Source organism: Salmo salar, chromosome ssa14 (assembly GCF_905237065.1).
Source record: "Salmo salar chromosome ssa14, Ssal_v3.1, whole genome shotgun sequence".
NCBI classification, from domain to species: Eukaryota; Metazoa; Chordata; class Actinopteri; order Salmoniformes; family Salmonidae; genus Salmo; species Salmo salar.
The window spans coordinates 16,084,103-16,104,765 of record NC_059455.1 but is presented as its reverse complement, the minus strand read 5'-3'; the positions used below and the strand labels follow the sequence as shown (position 1 = coordinate 16,104,765).

The following is a 20,663-nucleotide window of genomic DNA, read 5'->3' as shown; positions in this document are numbered from 1 at the left end:
GATCAAGGGTGTATTCATTCTGCCGAATATGTTGCAAAATATTTCTTAAACGGAAGCAAACAGGGATGGACCTACCTGAATTTGTCCAAAATAAACTTGTTTTAGTTGCTAAACAAAAAGCTTTGCAACTGTTTGGACTAATGAATACACCCCAAAACAGCTAGACGCAGGCAAGAGTTTGCAAGGTGGTGTTTAATGTGTCACTGTCTTTCACCTTGATTACTCCAATTTGTCTCTAGACCTGTGCACCTACGATATAAACTTTCATTTGTAGGCTAGAATGGAATATGAATGACAGTCATCCAGTTTGCTATAATACTTGTCAAACTCATTCCACCAAGGGCCGAGTTTCAGTGGATTTTCTCTCCTCCCTAGTACTTGAATGATAAATTAAGGTCACTAATTAGTAAGGAACTCCCCTCACCTGGTTGTCTAGGGCTTTGAAACTAAAAACCAAAAACCTGCAGACACTCGGCCCTGTGTGGAATGAGTTTGACACCTCTGCTGTAATAGAAATAAGGCCATGCTCATAAAAAAAATATATAATTGTCCCCCCTAATCTTAAACGGCACTGACTGACACTGACATTATCATATCTTGTTAAAATGCACACCACACAAAGGCAAATCACAAGGTACTTCTTTCAATTCAAGGCACAGATTGGATCATGCTCCCTAATGAATTCAATTTAGCATGAGATGGAGAGAATAATTTATGTGCAAAGTAATGTATATGCCAATGCCTGAGGATCACTGGGATATGGTTAGGGAAAAGGTTAACTGAACCATTAAATGATAGTGTCAAATATATATATATATATATATATATATTTATTTCTTTTTTTACTTCCTCTATTAAAGTAACTGCCTACTGAAAATCACACTTTTAAAAGTTCATATACTGTTAACTCATACACAAATAATGTTGTTGACTCGTCCTATAATCGTATTTGTAGCCAAAGCATAAAATGGAGAAAAACACTTCATAAACCCCACCTATCTCGAACAGACTGCTTGCTATCTCCTCATAGAGGATGATGTCATCCTCCTGAGGAGGATGAGCTGGCTAATCAGAGGTATAATATTAATATTTTTAACGACCATTATATGCCCACACCATTCTGTTTTTAGGGTACACCCCAATCATTTAAACACAGAAAAACAGCTTTTTAATATACTTAATAATTTTTAGAAGGAAAACTATTTCACTCATTGTAATTAAATTGTAATCACTCATATTTAATAGAAATCTGGAAACACTGGACAGTTACTTTAATGCTCTGATTAATGTGCATACCAGGCCAGCATGATTTGCCCATAGAAATAAAATGGATAGAAGGGGCCTCCACATTCAAGTCAATGATGGCATAATGGGTGGACTGGCAACGTTTGCAAGTGTACTTATAGGAGCAAAGCAGGAAGTAAAAGCAGAAAGTGTACCCAACCAATATGTGCTGTGATTTGTTAAAAAAAAACATTCAATTTCACATCAGTTAACATCATTTGAATTAGCATTCTACATTACCATGGGAAATTATTGCATCACAATACCAGGTAGCCATAGCGAGTGTACCCATGAGTTGACTCTTCACTAAGCCCCACCCCTTTAGTTACTGTTGCAACCTTCGACAACATTTTCCCGGGAAGCCCAATTCCCCATTCTAACTAGTGGAGAAAACCCTTCACAATTATCTCAAGCTGTGCTTCTAATACACAATTAAACTAAACACAGACTACCCCTTGCTAATCAGGAAACCCTTGGGTATGTTGTGGTGAACTGTCATTAAATTGCTTCACATGAACCTGGTAATATGTTGTAGTGTACATTCGTAGAATGACTATGAATTCACTGTCCGCATCAGTGGCAATTTTAGCATGTAAATCTTGGTGGGGCAAAAAAAAAACTACACAACATAACACTAAACAATACATTCATTGCACTGTAAGGGTGACACAAACTGTTAGGGGCTACATAAAGCTGTCCCAACAACAGTCCCAACACGTTACTACTGTTACACCTGGCTATCAGCGGAGCCTTGTCTGGCAGCGAAACAGTTCATTCAGCCTCATTTACTGACTTAAAAAAAAAAAAAAAGGTGGTTTCTACTGACAATTGAGATGTACAAACTATGGCATAAGGGAGCGGATAACAAGAAATCAGTAATTTTGATTAAAACATTAATGGGCGAGCTAGGACGGACGTTGACAATATAACTATTTGTTCAACACTTTTGAAATATACAACGACAGAATTCAGAACATGGGTCTTTCTGAAAGTATTAGGATAAATAAAGGGGGCATATAAGCAGACAATGAAAGCTCTTACAAAATTTGATGATGACATTTCTCTAAAACAGGCTATAAGCTACATGTGTACCACTAAGTTTGAACAGTAGGCTAAATTATGCGGGGAAAAGGGACCAAATTATTAGGGTGAGGCACATGGGCTACTAACAGCTTACTACACAACACACACTTAGTATTGCTTTCTTAGCTACAGTATACATATCTCTCTGGCATATTACATCATTTATACAGCAGCATAAAATACATTTTTGGGCACACCTTGTTGTGCTTTGCTCACTTGAACAGGAAGGTGGCGTGACGGTCCTTCGTGGACAAACTTTGTCATCAAAGTCTGGCATTCTCTGGATGTATGGTGCTTTCAAGACAACTGGGAACTCAGGAAAACAACAAGGTGGAATCATGATAACATCAGGGATCTTCAGGTCAGAGCTCTAGAAAGAGGCCTGAGTTCCCGACTTGCAATTCCGAGTTGGATGACTGTTCAAAACTTATTTTCCCAGTCAGAGCTCATTTTTTCCCGAGGTCTCAGAAGTCTAAGATTTCCCAGTTCTGAGTTTTGTTGTTTTGAACATGGCAGAAGTCATGCTGGATTGACAGCATGGCCAATGTTGAATGTTTGTCCTTTTTAAGCTTGGAAAAGAGACCCTTAAACCCAGACTTGGACCAAACACCCACTCCACTGAATAGCAGGCTAGTGATTGCTTTGCAATGCTTGCAGTTTGCCACTGATTCCTTCCAAACCACTCATTGTTAAATTTGCAATTTCCAACTTGTTGTGTAATGTTTATGTCTAATGGCCGATGAGCACCGATACGTTTTATCTATAATTTCTATTCATTATTAATTTTCATATGACAAGGATTGTCGACTTGATTCATGATGAGGACTGCTTGTCTAGCTAAGATTTTAAAAGGGAATGGGGGATACCTAGTCAGTTGTACAATGCCTCCAACTGAAATGTGTCTTCCCCATTTAACCCAACCCCTCTGAATCAGAGAGGTGCAGGGGGCTGCCTTAATCAACATCCACAGTGCCCCAGGAACAGTGGGTTAACTGCCTTGCTCAGGGGCAGAACGACAGATTTTTACCTTCTCAGCTCTGGGATTTGATCCAGCAACCTTTTGGTTAATGGCCCAGCACTCTAACCAGTCCAATCAAAGCTACTGTAGATATAATGTGATTTGACGTCATTTTATGTGTTGCCAATGACCTTGAGCCTTCTTGGATGGGAACTTCTAATGTAACTCTATGGCAGCACCCAAGGGGCTTGAATTTTCTAGCTCTACCTGTAGAGCTCACTGCAGCGACGTAGTGCCCTCGTGAGTGACAGAACACTGAGCCAATCACGGAGCAACTAAAAAACATTACCAACCCCAACGCTCCGTGTTTTCCCCTGGCTGCCCCACCAGCACAGAAAGCACTGAGCTAGGCTGAAACACCTGCATTTTAGAGCTGCCTTAATCAAGAAAGTAAAAAAGAGTCCAAGTTTGTATGCGGCTTTATTAACTAAATGTATATGTATATATATATATATATATATATATATATATATATATATATATATATATATATATATATTTTACATTGTTTTCAAACTGATATGTGACAAATATTAATGCCAAAATAACATGCAATACAGGCAACATTTTTTTTTTTTTTAGCTAAACAGGTGGGGCTCAAAACAGATGGGGCTCTCTCTGCCCTACCTGCGGGTCGCCACTGGTCAGCATGCATTCAAAGCTATAACCACTTTTGGAGCTAACTAGTGCTCTCAAATCGTATGCTGATGTCAACAGCAGATGGGAGTTTTAATCATAACATTGCTAAGTTAGCTAGCTAACACACATTTTGAGAAAACAAGGTATTTTAAGTGGTTAGTGAGACTGAGCTAACAAACAATAACAAACGTATAATTTCATATTAGAAAAATATTCCATCAACAGGCTGCATTTCAAGAGTCACAGTAGTAAGTACTCCTGGTGCAGTGTTCAATTATTTAGCCATTTAAACATGTATTTTTTTCTTGCCAAAGCCCTCACGATGTAAACGTGAGCTTGACCGAGGTGTCTGACTCGATCCATTGGAGCGCTGCGATTGGTTGCCCAACATTGTGAAGCGGGATTTAGCGAAGGCTCAGGGTTAGAGGTTCCAAGGCCGTTCTATTCATTCTATTTCTATGGATCTAACTGTGCCTTGCGTTCATAAAAAGGAGGTGTATCTTTTAAGAGAAAATGGAACACATCATATACGATGGTAGGGGTGCACAGATCGACTGAGAATAGATCATATTCTCGAATCTCAAACACAATCATTTATCGTTAACAATCCATCAATATTAACACGAAGTAATGTAGGAATAAGACTTTGAATCATTCTTTGATGATTTATATGCAAGACAACTCGGAATATTGTCCTAGCACCCCCCCCCACACTTCCATGGCGCAGGGATACAGACTGTACAGTCGCTTGTAGATTGCATTGAATGAGCTTGTTTGGCGTTTCTCTTGAAGCTTTGAGGCCATCCCCACACATTCCGTCTAACGGTAAGATACCGCAGCATCTTTTGTTTTCCTCCGCTGGGTATCAAGGTAAGTGTTTTACCTATGGTTTACCTGCTACGATTATATCTTCCGCACTGACTGACGTAGACATACATACTTAGGTCCCGTCGTTATTTTCCCAGAATTATCCACCAACGTAGGCTATACATCAACACGGCTGTTTTAATGATGTCGGCTAGTCACTTACATTTTTACGACAGAAATATGAAAAGGTCAGTCTGAATGAAAATGTTAAGTGTGCGACGTCGTGTTTCAACTGCCATGCAATCACGAGCCAACGTTCGTACGTAGCCGACTCGGGTTGTTTTTTGGCTCACATTGCACCATACAGGTGGCTGTCATTTAGCTAAACTGGTGATACAACGTTGCATCTTTGCATTGTGCACCAGCCTGAAGCAGCAGGTCACAATGAAACTATGCTCCTAAACCTCAATGTCGCTCCTTGAGGTTTTAACATTTTGTCATGATGATGGTTTGGGTGGCTCGAGCGCTGGGGGGGATTGCAGAGTCGGCATCGTTATTGTATGGGGATATGAGATGTGACATAATTCTAGTAATTGCCCACTAACAAGCAAGAACACTTGGACTTGCCAGTCCACTGGGTACATGGCAATGTTATGGCTCCTCTGAGATATTATTGTGGTGTTTGTCTGGTTTGTCTGTGTTTTTAGGCTGAGACACTGTGTCATCATGAGATAAGTGGGAAATTAAGAGCAAGTGTAAGTTTGCATTGATTATTCTTCAAGGTAATATTATATTAGCATTAGGCCTGTAGCATGGAATGCATATAGTAACGAGTAAATATAGGCTACCATGTTCACTTGTTCTGTTTGACATGTCATATCCGTTAGTGCACCTGTCTGTATACCCACTCCTCACACTTCACAGTGAATAGCTGCTGGGCCCTTAAACTCTGTCTGAATCATTTGATCTACAGAGCCTGGTACACAGCTACACACAACAGGTTTATGAATATTGAGATTGGAGTGTGTGTCTGTGTCGGTGTGTTCGTTGGGAGGCTGGGGTGGTAAAATTATTTTGGTAAGTGTCAGTGTGAATAGATGGTCATGACAAAACGAGGGAAAGGCATTAGGCTTGGATGACTTTAGCAGGAACCCATTATTTGGATGTTCCATCATACTGCCTGCATAAGTCATAAACATGACTTAGCTTGACAGAATAAGTAGCCTAATGACAGTATGTGAAGCATGATACACTCATAACAGGTTCATAACAGAGACCAGCGACGTGAAGCAAGTGGTCATAAACAGATGCATTTGGCCCAGGCCTTATCGTTTTAAAGCTGGACACTGTTGTGATGCATATTGCATAACATCAATAGCTAAACATTTAGGCTAAAACCCTGACTGTGTATGTAGTTTACCAACTCAAAGCAACACTTTATGACAACGTCAACACATTCCATCCCTGATGTGTAATTAACCAATTTGAATTCCCCTGTTGATCACATTAAGATTAAACACTTCCCAGTCTCTCACCGATAAACTCTTCCCCTTTTTGGCTTGACCAAACACACACCCAGGCTGGCACAGTCAAGACAACCACAGCTGTTGATTCTAGTGTTTCTCACAAAAACTTGTTAGCTGTGAGGAACGCTGAACAGTGAAGAATACGGTTTGTTACGGTCATGACTGGCACAGACACCATGCCTTTGTTTGAGACAGAGAGAGAAAAGACTGCAGTGTTGTGTTCTGGGTCCAAAACCAGATCTCTAACATATGGGCCTCGAGATCAATGCCAGGTCAATGATGTTCGGGATCACAGTGGTAAAATTATATTTATCCCACTATTCCCACAACAATGGATATGAAGTTGAGAGTAGAGGTCGATTTCAAGATTTCATAACAATCGGTAATCGGCATTTTTGAATGCCGATTACATTGCATTCCACAAGGAAACTGCGTGGCAGGCTGACCACCTGTTACGCGAGTGCAGCGAGGATCCAAGGTAAGTTGCTAGCTAGCATTAAACTTGTCTTATAAAAAAACAATCAATCTAAACATAATCACTAGTTAACTACACATGGTTGATGATATTACTAGGTTAACTAGCTTGTCCTGCGTTGCATATAATCAATGCGGTGCCTGTTAATTTCTCATCGAATCACAGCCTACTTCGCCAAACGGGTGATTTAACAAAAGCACAATCATTGCACGAATATACCTAACTATAAACATCAATGCCTTTCTTAAAATCAATACACAGAAGTATAGATTTTTTAAACCTGCATATTTGGTTAAAATAAATTCATGTTAGCAGGCAATATTAACTAGGGAAATTGTGTCACTACTCTTGCGTTCATTGCACGCAGAGTCAGGGTATATGCAACAGTTTGGGCCGCTTGGCTCGTTGCAAACTAATTTGCCAGAATGTTACATAATTATGACATAACATTGAAGGTTGTGCAATGTAACAGCCAAATTTAGACTTAGTTGCCACCCGTTCGATAAAATACGGAAAGGTTCCGTATTTCACTGAAAGAATAAACGTTTTGTTTTTGAAATGATAGTTTCCGGATTTGACACTATTAATGACCAAAGGCTCGTATTTGTGTTTATTATATTTAAATTAATTCTATGATTTGATAGAGCTGTCTGACATGAGCGGTGGTAGGCAGCAGCAGGCTCATAAGTATTCATTCAAACTTTACTCCGTTTTCCAGCAGCTCTTAGCAATGCTTGATCACAGCGCTGTTTATGACTTCAAGCCTATCAACTCCTGAGATAAGGCTGGCAATACTAAAGTGCCTATTAGAACATCCAATAGTCAAAGGTATATGAAATACAAATGGTATAGAGAGAAATAGTCGACGCGTCATAATTCCTATAATAACGACAACCTAAAACTTCTTAGCTGGGAATATTGAAGATCTGGGAATATTGAACCACCAGCTTTCATATGATCTGAGCAAGGAACTTAAACGTTAGCTTTTTTACATGGCACATATTGCATTTTTACTTTCTTCTCCAACACTGTGTTTTTGCATTATTTAAACCAAATTGAGCAAGTTTCATTATTTATTTGAGACTAAATAGATTTAATTTATGTATTATATTAAGTTAAAATAAGTGTTCATTCAGTGTTGTCGTAATTGTCATTATTACATATTTTTTTTAATAAAAATCGTCCAATTTAATCGGTATCAGCATTTTTTTGGTCCTCCAATCGGTATCGGCGTTGAAATCGGTCGACCTCTAGTTGAGAGTAGTAGGCTACTCTGTGCTGTGCTATAATACACTACATGCTTGTTGCCCCCCTGCAAAAGGATATCATTTAGGCTAGCCTACACTCTTTGCAATGGCCAGCAGCGAGGGCCAATGTCAAGATGAAAACACAATGTGCATGCTAACACAAATAATGTGCTTGCTGCCTCTCCATCCCATCAAAATGATTCAACATGACCACCATAATATCTGTCAGTTTACACGAAGAAAACAAAGCATGAAGATGATAAACTAGCCTACAAATTTGCTTGCGCAGGAAAAAATCAATAGGTCACATGAAATATGTTCTGAAGCCTACACATTTAGGACATATTCAGATATGTAGCCTAACTATTTGCCTAAATACTCAACCCCATATTAGCCTGCCTATAGTGAAAGACCAGTAGTCTAAGTCCCTGTCATGTGTGGTACTAGCTCAGGGATCAGGGGATGGTGGAGCCCTGGCTTTCTGAGGAATGCCATGATGGTCAAAGCAGAGCGGCTCAGTGGAAATGGATGCTGTGAAGCGGGAACAGTTGAGTACACAGGCAGGCAGTCAGTCAGACAGACAGAACATGAACAGTAGTCAGCATGCAGCTCTGCCTGAGAGAGAGTTAAGGGACAGGGAGGGAAAGAGGACGTGGGGTGGGGTGCCCTGTGACTGAGGTAGAGATACTTTTCAGTATTCATAACAAAAAGTAACTTCTATTGCCATAGCCAACTCTGTAAAAATAGCCTACATAAAGCCAACAAATAAAAACGATATCCTGATAAAAATAAATCACATTGGCTATGCATGGCCTGTCTGCAAGGTAAGGGAAGACCCCCATGAAATGGACAAAAATGAATGGCATCTTATTGGCATTGGGCAAACCAAGTACACAATCGCAAATACCACCCAAATGGACGGCAGTTCATCAAAAACATATTAGAAGTGGAACATGGCAAATGCCAAGTGTCATACTCCAAAAATCCCAAAGGTGGCGAGTGCGCTCCACCGTAGATTTTCATATGGGAAATGGTCACAAAGTCTGGTCCCAAGGGTGAAATTTCCAAAATCAAAAAAAAAAAAAAAGATTTTCCTTTTCTTTTTTGTCAATTATACATATGTAGCCGTATGGACATACGTTTGTCTTATTTGATTGAGTTTGTCCATAAGGCCTATGTTTTGTCCATTTGCCGTATATGGTTATAGGAAGTCGGCTTCCCAACCCAAAAGTCAGTGAACCATGTCCAAATGGCATATATAAGTATTGAAAGTACCAAATCAGGATGTTATGTCCATTTGTCATATATGATCATAGGAAGTCAGTTTCCGAACCCACAAATCAGTGAACCATGTCCAAATGGCATAGGAAATGTCTAAATGGCATATATACTGACCAAATGATATATATCACTATGTTAAGCCCTGAATCAACCTAGGTCTATTTGTCATGTTTGATCATAGGAAGCAAGAATTTCTCGTCTTCAGCATGTCCATTTCCTAATGGGAAGTCGTTATGGATATACATTGGCAATGGACACTGTCAACTTACAGAAGAGCATGTTCACACTGACAATATAGCATATGTCTAATGGACACTGTCCAATCGCTCGTTGGTGTTGATTTCAGCCTGTGCATTTGATGTTAAATCCCTCATTAAATACATTGGAAATGTACAATTGTACATTGTCCGTTTGCGATGTCTTACAATGGGCATTTACCATGACAAATTGGACATGCTCTAATATACTGCAGAAATGCCCAATTGACTGGCTCGCTGAACTCAGGATGGCCGAGCAGTGATAGTGGTTCCTTGTTGATGTTGATTTCAACCTGTCCATTTGGTGATGGTAAATCCCTCATAAAATATATTGGAAATGTACACTGTCCATTTGCAATATAAAATGTACAATGCAAATATATTATACTGCCATTAGGTCAGCCATCAGTCAATAAGATATCATACTGACACCAAACGTATACATACTGACACCAATCTCCCAATCTCACATACTGACCCCGAATCCCGAATTTTGTCTCGATAGGTCATTTGTAGACCGGCCAGCGACCTTAATTAGTGAGAAAATTCACATTTTCCGGGCTTTGCTACGGGGTCCCTGAAAGGGCTATCGGACAGAAACTTTAGGGTCCGTCTCTATGTGCCGAGGAGGTATCAATGCACCTAGTCTTGTGATTCTGGGACTTCTCTAAATGTCGTCATTTTCGCGACGTTAAAAATGAATCGAAGTTATTGCAAATGGACAAAGCTGTTTCTCGGCTTGAGAACCTTCTAGAGCCACATAACTCACCGTGCACTACCGACTTAAGCCCTATAACAGGTTTATGACGTTTCAGAGCTCTAGGTCTGACGGTTCTTTGATGGTTCAAACGCAGGTAACTATTGCAGGCTCTGTGTGTCTGTAAGCCCCACAGTGTCACTCCACATTGTGTGTGTGTGTGTGTGTGTGAGAGAGAGAGTACAGAAAATCACGTAGAGCTCCGAAACCTGCCTTAACCTCTATGGGCTAGGTGGCACGTCACCGTCCCACTCTATTCAACAGCCAGTGGAAGAGCGTGGCGCGAAATACAAAACCTCAGAAATGCAATAATTAAAAATTTTCAAACATACGACTATTTTACACCATTTTAAAGACAAGACTCTCGTTAATCTAACCACATTGTCCGATTTTAAAAAGGCTTTACAGCGAAAGCAAAACATTAGATTATGTTAGGAGTGTACATAGCCACAAATAATCACACAGCCATTTTCCAAGCAAGCATATATGTCACATAAACCCAAAACACAGCTAAATGAAGCACTAACCTTTGACATTGTTATACAATACAGGCATGTTTTGTTCAATCAAGTTCATATGTATATCCAAAAACAGCTTTTTACATTGGCATGTGATGTTCAGAACATGCATTCCCACCCAAAACTTCCGGTGAATTTACTAAATTACTCACCATAAACGTTGACAAAATACATAACAATTATTTTAAGAATTATAGATACAGAACTCCTTTATGCAATCGCTATGTCAGATTTGAAAATAGCTTTTCGGCGAAAGCACATTTTGCAATATTCTGAGTACATAGCTCAGCCATCACAGCTAGCTATTTTGACACCAGCCAACTTCGGGGCTCACTAAACTCAGAATTACTATTAGAAAAATTGTATTACCTTTGCTGATCTTCGTCAGAATGCACTCCCAGGACTGCTACTTCCACAAGAAATGTTGTTTTTGTTCCAAATAATCCATAGTTATGTCCAAATACCTCCGTTTTGTTCATGCGTTCAGGTCACTATCCAAAGGGTAACGCGCGATCGCATTTTTAGACAAAAATTCTAAATGTTCCTTTACCGTACTTAGAAGCATGTCAAACGCTGTTTAAAATCAATTTTTATGGTATTTTTCTCGTAAAATAGCGATAATATTCCAACCGGACAATAGTGTGTTAATTCAAAGAGAAAAAGAAAAAATAGCATGGTCGCGGGACCGCGCATCTCCAATCTCTTTGTCACTAGGCAGACCACTGATAAACTGTGATAGTATACTCTGCCCAGAGACAGGAGACGCCTCAATCCGCTTTCTGAAGGCTTTAGAGAGCCAATGGAAGCCTTAGAAAGTGCAACGTAACCCCAGAGATACTGTAGTTTCAAAAGGGACTAGAAAGAACTACAATTTCTCAGACAGGCCACTTCCTGCTTGGAATTTTCTCAGGTTTTTGCCTGCCATATGAGTTCTGTTATACTCAGACACCATTCAAACAGTTTTAGAAACTTCAGAGTGTTTTCTATCCAAATCTACTAATAATATGCATATTCTCGTTTCTGGGAAAGAGTAGTAACCAGTTTAAATCGGGTACGTTTTTTTATCCGGCCGTGAAAATACTGCCCCCTAGCCCAGACAGGTTAACACGCGCAACTTGATCTATAACTTAAAAAAAAATAACTTTTGTTTAACCATCATCAAATGAATGTTGGATACATGGCTGGTTCTATTTTTCCTTACACTGTAGGTTTATGTACTTTTACATGAAGCGGTCAAATTAGCACTGTATTACCATTTTCAACCTTTAATCCCAGAAAATGGGCATTAACTCAAAGAGCGTTGAGGCCTCAACGACATCTTGTTTCTGGGCTAAAAGTACATTTGGCCAAACCTGTGCTCACCGAGTTTAGTCTTTTCCGTTTACGAGAAATGGCCATGTCCATTTGGTGATGTTTTGTCAATTTGCAATATACAGCCAGTCGCCATCTGGTGGAATTTTCCGGTACAGCAGAAAAATGTCCCAAATTAAAAAATATAACGCGGAAACCAAATGTCCTAGAGACTTCATTTGATGACTTCCCGGAAGACTGGACCCTGGGGGACACCGAGAGGCGGTCGGTTAATTTTACCACCCACGGACGTCTAGTAAGGGACCATACATTTGTAATTTGGAGATCCTCATCAAATATACGGGAAATGCCACTTGCGTCCCTTCATGTATGAACTTGAAACATTGTATCAACTTTGTCCAGCCCTAAGCTAGCAAACTTGCAACATTGTATAAAATATTATGGACCCTCAAGAGTTTCCCCTGCCAGTGAGCTCTGGACAGACACAGCTGTAGGCTATTTGCGCACGGGATAAGAATTAATCAGGTAGGCCTATTTTATGACTGGTTATCGAAAGGGAGCGAGCTGGAAAGATTTTTCAAATAAGCTACATTAAGGAACTATTGTCATTCTCAATGGATATAAAAACAGATTTAGTTTACTTCCTGTTTTGAGGTGAAGAAAAAAATACTGAGAAGCTGTCAGATCCCCAAATGGGCACATTTATAAGCCTACATGTGCACTCAAGCCAGGTAGCCTAGGTCTAGTTGTATGTGTAATCAGGTGTGCGTCCTTATTCAACATTGACAGGAGCGCTCCAAACAAAACACAATGAATAAATTGACCTCCTAAATGGAATGAAATAAACCAACATGTGTTTCTCACAAGTGTAGCCTAGGTTGTGTTCTCTGCAAACAACATGTCCACTCCAAAATTGAGAACAGTAAAAGAATAGTAATATATTGAATGCCTTAACAGAAATTACGGTATCCAAACAAACATTGTAGATTAGAAATTATGTGAATTAACGGTAAACATACTACTGGTATGCCATCCCTGCGGCTTCCGCAATGGATTAGTCCACTGAGACATGCATCAATCAAGACATGTCCCATACATGTTTTGGGAATTTTCTGCAATTCTACACATTTTGCCACAGGGCAAAGGGAAATCTGCAGTTTTATAGCTAATCTCATGCTATTGTACACATTTTGCCATGAGGATGAGAGCAAGTTTATTATTTTTAAAGCTAAAATATAAATGTATTTCCATGACAGAATTTTAAAGTAATTTTGGACTGACCAATGTAGATAGTTTCAAATACATGCAACTTAAAAGTTACAAATCAGGAAATTTCGATTAGAATTCTTTTGGATATCAGAGCAACCTTGATGGAAACTTATTTGAGTCAGAAAAGGATGTTCATATGACAGGGAAGATATGCAAAACTTTTCAGAGAGCCTATCCAACTGACAATCTATTAGAAAAAAAATACACTTTTGGAACCAAGACTTAAAACAAACTGATGTTGGCACAAGTTGGAGGGAATGTTGGAACATAACTAACAAAATTACAGTAAACGAAAATGTGCGCTTGCATAATCCAGTATAAACTAATGTATAGAATGTATTATACGAGAGACAACATTCACAAATTCTACAGCACAACGGCAGAGTCATGTCTTCAGTGTAAAACTAACAATGACTCAATAATCCATGCTTTTTGGGAATGCTATAAAGTCCAAAAGTTATGGGCGGAGCTGGAAAGTTGTCAGACGTATTACAATATAAACATATTTTTAATTTGTCTGTTTGCATTTCAAGACATGGCATTATGAGGGTGTAGTGAGATACCCAAAGGGCTGGACTTCTCATCTTGAAAAACACAATGGAAAAATCTAAAGATTTCTTATTGAAATATCATGGGCGACCAATTGGTACAATTTAAGGCCATGTGTGGCTTTCAGTTATTTTGGGGCACCCATAACATGAGAGTGAATTAAATTTAATTTCATCAGAATGTCATTCCAGTACACTGCTTGCTATGGATTCTATCTGATGGCGTTTGCATGTTTAGGTAAAGAGACAAATAATGTCCCCGCTTGGAACACTGACAAGTAGAGAGCATGCGAAAGATGAATTGGTCACACAGTGTGAAAATGTATCTTGATAGTGATGAGTGGGTCATCATCCTCCAGGCCTGACCTTGTGCCTGCAGCGATGGGATCTAGGGCTGCAAGATATATCGAATGAATTAGATTCATTCAAATGTATGTTTTTTGCGCGATATTCCAAATATCTATATTGCAAGGTACCTGTATCGTATTTTTGTTTTTAATTAGCATTTATGTCCGCTTGATCCCATGTTGTCTTTTTGCTGTCGTCTTCTTTGCTCCTTCTGTGCTGTGTTCACCTTCCCATTTACACCAGAGATCTGTATATAATGACGAGATGCTCATCTCTCCGCCCTAACAACGGGAGTCGTTGTTCCAAAGGCGGCAAGGCAGGCGACAAGGTTAGGTCCAAAATAAGCCCATAGAAATGCATTGGGCTTATTTTGGACAGATTTTGGCGAGAGTGAAACCTTACCTCACCTCTTCCTCTCTGATTACACACAGACATCAAGCCCCTGCCACTCAACAACAACAAAGATGAGGGATCACTTCTTCCTCTCTGACAAGCGGTTTCAACTCTCTATTTGCATTTGAGGTTTGGTCCAACAGAATGGGTCATATGGACACAAACACATTGAGACATTATTTTACTGTAACAGAGGAGGCGTTAACTTTTCTAACGATACCCTCAACTGCTCAAATTGAGCACAGAGTAGACACTACTAAAACAGGAGTATCAATGAACACTAATTCTGGAAAATGAATGGTCAGTATGTCACGCACGACATTGGGGTACCACGTACCGCTTGTAGCATTTTAGCCAAAGACTATTGTACAAGAAGCCTAGTCAGTTTTTTTTAATGCTTATTGCATATTTATAAAACACAAAGGATTTGGCAACTCATTCTGTGAAAGAATGTAGGCCACTTGATTTCAACATCTGAACAAAGTGGACAAGCTAGCCTGCTGTTCAAACAGTTGGAGAAGGACAGAAGGGTGTGTTCATAACAATTAAACTGTTCTGCCTTGTTAACTAGCAAATAGATCCAAGTTGGCTAATCTTGAAATATAAAGATTAACTGGCTACGTCCTAGCAGGTGAGCTTGTGCTTCAGAGATTGTTTGAGACCTCTGTTCATTTTATGTAATGCCTGCTACAAGATGTGAATGGTTGTATGGTTCTGGTTAAATTTGTAACAAAAAGGGCATTTACATAGGCAGACTTATGGTTGTGGAAGGCTTATATTTAGCCTAGGTATAATTGAAGAAGCCCTGAATTCATTAGATTATTGTTGACTGTTTGAAATGCAGTGTATTTGACCTTTAGTTGTATAACAAAGCTTATTTATAGAGAACATAAAATCTAGATATACAGTTGAAGTCGAAAGTTTACATACACCTTAGCCAAATACATTTAAACTCAGTTTTAGACAATTCCTGACATTTAATCCTAGTAAGAATTCCCTATCTTAGGTCTGTTCAGCTTTTATTTCTTTCATCACATTCCCAATGGGTCAGAAGTTTACATACACTCAATTAGTATTTGGTAGCATTGCCTTTAAATTGTTTAACTTGGGTCAAACGTTTCAGGTTGCCTTCCACAAGCTTCCCACAATAAGATGGGTGAATTTTGGCCCATTCCACATGACAGAGCTGGTGTAACTGAGTCAGGTTTGTAGGCCTCCTTGCTCGCACACGCTTTTTCAGTTCTGTCCACAACTTTTCTATAGGATTGAGGTCAGGGCTTTGTGATGGCCACTCCAATACCTTGACTTTGTTGTCCTTAAGCCGTTTTGCCACAACTTTGGAAGTATGCTTGGAGTCAGTGTCCATTTGGAAGACCCATTTGTGACCAAGATTTAACTTCCTGTCTGATGTCTTGAGATGTTGCTTCAATATATCCACATAATTTTCCTCCCTCATGATGCCATCTATTTTGTGAAGTGCACCAGTCCCTCCTGCAGCAAAGCACCCCCACAACATGATGCTGCCACCCCCATGCTTCACGGTTGGGATGGTGTTCTTCAGCTTGCAAGCATCCCCCTTTTTCCTCCAAACATAACGATGGTCAATATGGCCAAACAGTTCTTTTTTTGTTTCATCTGACCAGAGGACATTTCTCCAAAAAGTACGATCTTTGTCCCCATGTGCAGTTGCAAACCGTAGTCTGGTGTTTTTTTATGGCGGTTTTGGAGCAGTGGCTTCTTCCTTGCTGAGCGGCCTTTCAAGGTATGTCGATATGAGACTCGTTTTACTGTGGATATAGATATTTTTGTACCCGTTTCCTCCAGCATCTTCACAAGGTCCTTTGCTGCTGTTGTTAGTGTATGTAAACTTCTGACCCACTGGAATTGTGATACAGTGAATTATAAGTGAAATAATCTGTCTGTAAACAATTGTTAGAAAAATGACTTGTGTCATGCAGTAGATGTCCTAACCGTCTTGCCAAAACTATAGTTTGTCAACAAGAAATTTGTGAAGTGGTTGAAAAACGAGTTTTAATGACTCCAACCTAAGTGTATGTAAACTTCCAACTTCATCTGTATATCGTGAATCACCCAGTTTGAAAAAATCAAGATATTATTTTTTGTTCATATAACCCAGCCGTAGATGGATTATCCAATAGGTTAGCCAGGGTGAGTTTCTTTGTCAAACGTGGATACATCTCCCTGCTTTGTCTTCATTCCAGCGATATGCGAAGCGAAGGTGAGTCTGATTCACACGATGGAGCGGGATTTTGATGACATTTAGTTTGCTTGAAGCGATCTTTAGAAGTGAAGCTCTCAGCTGCTGCAAATGCCTGACCTGGAACAATCTGCAAGTCACATGAGAATCTTTACATCATATTACTCTGAGAATCAGCAGACTACTAAAGCAGAGAGTAAGAGTATTATGTATAAGACCAGCATTCCAACGAGGGGCTGAGTGGACCTGTGTTTATCAACCTTTTCTGTGCCAGGGACCGGCAAACTCTGGTTCACAACCTTGTAGCTGAGATTAAACCTAGTTCTTGAGAGCTGATGAAATAACGTCAGCTCCCTAAGCAACATCACAAGGATCGGCGCTGGTCAACGGACCAGAGGGTTGAGAACCTTAGTTAGCCACTTTTTTTTCCTTCTTTTTTTTCTCCCAAGTTCATATTCTTCCTCAGAAGAGAGGGGCAGGTCTTTTGGGATGGTGATGTTTTATGTTCAACATTGTGTTTTATTGCTTGGCGTCCTGCTGAGTAGTAAGATCTGCTCCAGCTGTAAAAGGTTGCGTTTCTGCTGTTTTTTTTTTTTAAAGAGACAGCCTGAACAGAGACAGCCAGGCCTTGTATCTAGGGCTGCGAATTGCCAGGGACCTCACAAAACGATATTAGCACGATACTTAGGTGCCCATACGATGTGTATTACGATTCTCACGATTCTGTATGTATTGCGATTCGATGTTCCAAACATATTGCTCACTATATATGTCTGCTGCAGAGGGACCAGAGAGCACGAGAAAATGTGTTTTGATCAGTCATGGAAATAAAAGCGCTGAAAACCTGTTGGCTCACAATTTAAGAAGAAGATGGAGGATAAACTATAGGATGAAAAATACCGGAGTTTTGTCTCAGGTACAGCCGACTAGCGCTAGCTAACGCTACTTAGCAAAAAACAATATTATAATAATTGACATGGAGTCAAAGTATCGATGTCATCCAAAATAATATTGCGATTTTTCTCTCCATCACTACTTGTATCCCCCATGATCCCCCTCATCCTGCTTGTCTGATGTAAAATTGGGTGCATCTTAATGGTCTGTAAGAAGCTTCCTTTCCCCCTCACTCTCCTCTTCATCTGCACTAGTCTGAAAAGATAGGGTAGGTGAATCGTGAAAGGAAGACGCTGGATGCCTACTGGAAATTATCTTTCACCAGTCCAGAGCTTTCAGATCAGGACCAAAGACCATAGTAGCCATCTGAAGTTTAGACTTGCCTGTGGTGATTTTGGTTATTATACAAAAAATGGAACAAATGATTGTAGCACAATCACTTGCCACTCAATAAGGTTTAGGCCTAACAGATTATGCCTTAGCTATATGAAATAGCAGAGGTAAATCTATGATGTACATGGTGGTCCATTCCATCTACTACTGATCTCAAGGGACACAAAGCAGCTTATGGTGACTGGTACGGAGGTTAGTCTGGGGTCCTTGAAATACATATCAGACATTAAATAGCTAGTGGATTGCTATGTTCGACAGCACCTATACCACATGTCCTCTTTTCTATAATGTAGGCAGGTCCTTTCTCTGCCCCAGGACTGGAGGTTGGCAGTGACATGTTTGAGAGACCAAGTCAGCCGTGACTAATCAGACATGATGTGGTGGTCAGCGAGACGTCACACGTTTTGATGAGGACATTTGTTAAGACTTAATTATTTGGGCCTTACTTGTTGAGTGTGCAGCTGGCTATGTTTGTGTCATGAACATTTGGAGTCAAACTGTGGTTGCCACTAGCAGTGGCATTAAATAGTCAAGGTTCCTGGAAATGTACACAAATTACAGGCATAGCAGCATCTCTTAGAGAAGTTATGTTCTGTCAGTGTAAGTACAGTGGGGGGTCAATCCTGCTAACCAAAAAAAACCTTAGTTTCTGTACTCAAACAATAGTGCACTCTTGTACACGAGTAGGCCTACATGGTACAGTGGCTGAGGTATGTTAGTTTGCAGTCTGAGGAGCAGTAGATGGACTGGGTCAGACAGCGTTCACTAGGACAGCTTCACTGATATGAGCCATGAGGGAGCAGAAAAACGGGGAGAGAGGGCAGTGTAAAGAGCGAGGGAGGAGGGTGAATGTAATAAAGCATGTCAGGTTTCAGCTGGACCCCCACTTCTCACAAATGGATTTAAAGTAGCAGTGGGGTTTTACTGAGACTGGTATAAAGCTGGCACTCAGAAGGGAGAGGGGGAGGAAGAGAGTACAAACACTTTGGGGGGGGGGGGGCATTTACTGTAGACGGTGGGGGCCTTGAAGGTTGACCAGAATCATCTCTAACTACACTAATTACAATGGGCCTGGTGTGATAGCGGCTATCTGGCGGATGCTTAATGCATTAAAACAAGCTGTGATAAAACCTCGCAGCTGCTGCTGTTGTTCGGGAATGTTCTCTGCTGGTTGTAAATTAGTATGGTGGCTGTTATCTCAGACCTGAGTAAATGTACTCTTTAAAGTGTATGATAATGGCTAGGTTGAATAGTACCACTGTTATAGTTGTTAGAGTGTGCCTGTCATCTCAGCTAGCCTGTTTTATGTCTGGGCTGTTTGAGTTAGCTGGGCTAATTCTGAGATTGCGGTGGTGATCACATGTATTTTGGATCATTAGAATTTTCCGGAAGGTTAAGCTACGTGAAAATGTGGCTGTGTAGTGTCAAGTTAGGGTTGTAGTACTGCAGCTACTGGTTGTGATAGCGTAGCTTATGTCTGTGTCATGTTGTGTATGTCCTATCATATCAGAGATTATAATCCATGCGGTTCGAGCCCAGAATGCAGATTTTTCTGAAAGATGTGGTATATCAGACCGTATACCCAAACCAAGTACTTTTCACTGCTCCGCGTTGTCGTGTCTAAGGACGACCCTTAGCTGTCGTATATTGGCCATATACCACATCTCCTCTGGCCTTATTGCTTAATTATAGTGTGGCCGTTTCAGTTCCGATAATGTTTCTGTTATGTTCGTGTGTAGCCTACTAAATCACGTTTATGGTAGTCTGTCCATTTATAGGCTAGTTTGGGATAGTGTGGCGGTCGTTTCGTCTCTTCGGTTGTGATAGTGTGGCCCTAGTCTCATGTTTCCCGGCTCATGTGAATCCTCTGGAGGCGGAGGATTCGCATGAAACCCATCTGTCTGATTCCTGACACATCAATGGAGAGGAGATGCAGCTGCGTCGTGGACCCAGCAGGCCTTTTCCACACTCTGTGAACATGTCTGTTTGTTCTGTCTTTTGCCTCCAGTCAACGGTTGCCCTACCTGCAGTTTTTTTTAAATCTTTTTTTAGTCGAGTGCGTCTGCCTGCAGAGAAACAAGAAAACTAGCTGGCCTGATCATGTGGCCTAACACTCACCAGTGTGAGGTATCCCAGAAGGCAATTTGACTACAAAAACCCAGATACCTCTAATAACCATCCAACACATTATAACATGCCAATCAAACACACCTGAGCCCTGGCAAATAGGCCTACTGAACATCTGCGTATTGTACTAACACATTGGTGTAGAGTAGTGCTGAGCCATTAGGCCTACTGAACATCTGCGTATTGTACTAACACATTGGTGTAGAGTAGTGCTGAGCCATTAGTGCTTTTTGAGGTCCGTTTCGGTTAGATTATATAAAAATGATCACA

General features: G+C 40.3%; 1 protein-coding gene across 6 annotated transcripts in view; it reads left to right on the top strand.

Annotated features, from left to right (window-relative positions):
* Positions 1–4,746: 4,746 nt before the first annotated feature.
* LOC106568877 (protein FAM110B) overlaps positions 4,747–20,663 on the top strand; it is a 45,086-nt gene continuing 29,169 nt past the window's right edge. For 2 of the 6 annotated variants that reach the window (XM_045693981.1, XM_014139652.2), the window contains exon 1: positions 4,777–4,849. The gene's annotated coding sequence lies outside the window, so the exon portion shown is untranslated. Of the gene's footprint in view, positions 4,895–5,538; positions 5,587–20,663 lie in introns of all 6 variants that reach the window. The other 4 variants (XM_014139651.2, XM_014139648.2, XM_045693980.1 and 1 more) reach the window with 4 other exon arrangements.